Below are 4,217 nucleotides of genomic sequence, written 5' to 3'. Positions count from 1 at the left end.
GGCCCGAGGAGCGGCCGCGCCCGGAGCCGCCGCCGGGACTGCCCGCACGGGCCGGGAGAGCACCGGGCTCGCCGCGGTCCCATGGCAACCTGCCGGCGCCGGCGTACGACGGGCACCTGGCCCAGGGCATGCACACCGGGCCCAGGGCTTGCACACCTGGCCCAGGGCACCCACGATACATTGCTAAGATTGGTAGACCGAGCAAATCGCCGATTATTACACAACCTCCGGCAAGCTACACGATTCATGACACAAGGGCTTAACGACAGCGTTGGTGCAAGAATTTATAGTTGTAAACTGGCCAGGAGTACATTCAAGCTGGAGATGAGGAAGAGGTGGTATAACCACTGCGTTTGGCACAAGGTCCTATCCATAGGGGGAGAAAGTGAGGAAGGAGATGAGGTGTGAGCTGAGGATAGCTTCCAAACATAATAAGAGACAGTTGTTCACCTGTTACTTGGAGAGGAAAACCAGTAATCACATCTTAAAAGAACTATTTTAACTAAGCTATCTGTATTCCATCTAGTCACCAGTTACCATATTAACATGCTTAGAAAGGACATTTCAGAACAAACGTTGCCATGTACCTAACTTTAGAATCTCACACTCCACATGACAGGAAAAAGCAGAACTACTTTCTTACCACAAGATTAGAAAACTTAAAAGCTATTTAGCAGCCACAAAGAAAACCAGCGACATGTTCCTTTGCTGGAGCCTAGTTTGAGAATATATTTTGTGTGGCATGTATTATGGCTGTTGAAAAGTCCCTAAGAATACCTTGAACTTTCCCTGTCTGCTTCCAGAAAAAGACATAACCATAAATCCTTTCCATAGATATTGCCTCTTCAGCAGCTTTACCCCCTCCACAAAAAAGAAAAAAAAAAAAAAAGAAAAACAAAGAAAAAAAAAAGGAAGAGCACTTGCAAGTCATCATGAGTTCACAAAAGCATAATAATAAAAACATGATATATTCAAAGTATGACACACAAGTAGAGTGAATAGGAGAAACTTACAGAGAAAGAATAAAATTGTGGCAAGAGAATAAAGCATTCATTTTTGTGGCTGGAGATGCAGCAAATTTTCTTCAGGAGATGAAACAATTCTTACTCCAACTACTTGCTCTTTCGAGTCTAGACTCTTAACTCCACAGCTTCCAACTATTTTCAAACCCCAATTGCCCTTTCATTACTAATTACACATGAGTAACCCAACTATAGAGTCAGATTTCCACAAAGTCAGTGTGCACAGAAGGCTGAAGTGTGAGTAGCAGTGATACATGACTCCAATAGTGAAACATGCCTACGAAGGTCCTTGCTTATGCACTGCTCATTATTGCCAAAAGAAATTTGTTAATAGAACATGTTGGTTAATTCTTCACATATTCTCAGTAAGCTTTCATTGTGGTTTAACACCAGCCAGCAACTCAGCCCCACACAAACTCTCATTCACTCCCTCCCAGTGGGATAGGGCAAAGGATCAGAAGAGCAAAACTAAGAAATCCTATGCATTGAGATGAAGACAGTTTAACTGGTGAAGGAAGAGCCATGCATGCAAGCAAAGCAAAACAAGGAATTTCTTCACCAATTCCCATGGGTAGGCAGGGAATTGGTGTTCAGCAATCTCAGGGAAAGCAGGGCTCCATCACATGTAAGCATTACTTGGGAAGACAAATGCCATCACATCCACATCATTTCTTCTTCTTTTCCCAGTTCTGCATATGGTGAGCATGACATCATACAGTATGGGATATCCCTGTGGTCAATTGGGGTCAGCTGTCCTGGATGAATCCCCTCCCAGCTCCTTGTGCATCCCCAGCTTCCTCACTGTTGTAGTGGGCTGAGAAGCAGAAAAGGCCTTGGCTCTGTGCAAGAACTACTCAGCAGAAACTAAAACATCCCAGTGTTATCAATACTGTTTAGAGCACAAATCCAAAACACAGCCCCATACTAGCTACTGCGATGACAAATAACACTACCCCAGCCAAAACCAGTAGAGCTACAAATACTTGCTAACCTTTGAACCAGGACCTGTTACCAGCCTATTACAACAGTTTATCAAGTCTAATAAAAATATATATATATTCAAAGCATACAAGCCTTTCTTGGTTATGTCACATCTGCAACAACTTTATTGACATGTATTTTTTTTCTTTCAGATCCCAAATTGGATGTAGAATTCAAGGTTTAGAGCACTAGTTCTCTATAAATACTAGACATAGAGTCAAATTCATGGCTTATGTCCACAAGGTAAAAACATATGAAGGACAATTGCATTAAGAGTAGCTTCCTTCATAGATATCCAGGACATTATAAAATGCTCAGCACATGTGGGAATACATATTCCTTATTATTGCTCTGTATAGTTGTAGAGATCTTAGAAAGACTTGCATTGCAATCAAGAAAATCCTTAGTGCATATTTATATCATATTATTTTTTTTGTCAGCAGCTGCACAATGCTATTGAGAAGTAGTTTAAAATTACTCTAATGTGACCACATGATAACCACATCCTTTTAGTGTCTCATGCAAAATCTGTAGAAGGCAACAGAAACCAGCAAACTGTTTTGTGCAGTTATGATGAATCAAGGCCTTAGTTAATTTCAAATTGGTATTGAAATACCATAGCTTGTCCTCTCTCTGAAACTCCAGAACGACCTTTCCATCATTTCTTCAAGCACTTGAAACTTGATACAGAGATCTCTTGCACGTGGGTGGCTGTTCTTTTCTACATCTGGAGAAATACACCTCTCCCTCAGGGCTGGTGAGCAGAACTTCTGTGGATATAGAACAAGAAGGCTTCCAGCTTGACTTTCCACAGGACTGAGAAATAATTTCTGTTTTGCAAGGAAAATGAGATATCCTATGACATTTATTTATTACACATGCCTGTGTTTTGTGTTTCTAGAGACAGATGTGAGATGAAAGTAAGTTTTTGCAAGGATTGTTCAGAACTGAAATTCAGAACTTATTGTGCAGAATTTAGCAGTGCCATGGACCTCTTGGGAGTTTGCAATACCTGATACTTTCATCTGCCTATGTGGCTGCCTCACCACACTGTGCCACTGTCTAAATTGCTCATTATTCATTTCCTGAGTCTCCAGTTTACAATATGGCACTTAAACCATCCCTGTAGTCTGACATTTTGAAGAAGACATGGGGTGTGGCTGCCAGGGTGAATACAAGGGGAAGATAAATGTTACCAGAGCAAGAGACAAGAAGAGATAATGGGGAAAAGGAGCAGGAAGAGGATGGCTGAGACAAGAGTGAACCATTATAGTCTCACTGCAGTACTGCTCTTCTGAAAAAGTCCCCAAGTTCAATTCCCATTTTGATCAGAGTGGAAAAAGAAAGGAAGGCTGCCAGCCTGGAAAGGGAGACAGTCAGGGAGAGTCAAGGAACTGAATGGCAAGCACAAAGAGTAGTAGCTATAACCAAAGGGTTTTTAAATATATTCATCAAGATGGTGAGTCCAAATGGCTCACTCAGAACAGCAGGCTGGAGAGAAAAAAAATTCTTGAATGCCATGGGACAGCAGCTCATCTTCCTCTCCCCAAATCCAAGTTTATAGGCAGCATGTTATGCTGTTTTTAAGATAACCAAATTTTGAGAGGACCGAGTTCCTCTGCTGGGGCTGGCTGCTCAGGGAAGCTGCAGGTCAGCATCTGCACTGACACCACCTCAGCCCTTTAGAACCCTGTGTCTGGCAGCTCCTCATTTTATAGCACTCATATTACACCACTCACCCAGCCTCAAGTGCAGTGGAAGTACTTTTAGCACAGGACTGCAATCCTTGGTTTAAACAGGTCATTCCCCATGGCTGTGTGCCAGCATTTGAACTGCAGGGTGCTCCAAGGGAAAATGCAGAGCTTAAGAAATTAGCTACTGCTACTAGGAATATGGACAGAAAGGTGGAGCAGGTAGAGTAGTACCAACAGCATGCAGAACACCCACATGAATGCTGAGCTCACACTGCAATGAAGCAGACCTTCCAACAGGATCACACGCTTTCATCAGTTATTAGACAAAAATAACAGACTCCTACTAGGCTATACCAACATTTCCACACAGAGTTCAGTGCCAATGAAAACCTCCTCTCTACAAATACATAACTTTTATCTCAGCACAGCTTTGTTTTCTTGCAACTGTTCTAGGAAAACTGCTTTTTAGTGTTTGGCTGCTAGAATATTGGACTACACTTTGGCTGTTATTATCATTTTT

This window comes from Geospiza fortis, unplaced genomic scaffold (genome assembly GCF_000277835.1).
Source record: "Geospiza fortis unplaced genomic scaffold, GeoFor_1.0 scaffold217, whole genome shotgun sequence".
NCBI lineage: Eukaryota > Metazoa > Chordata > Aves > Passeriformes > Thraupidae > Geospiza > Geospiza fortis.
Note: the sequence above shows the minus strand (reverse complement) of the source record.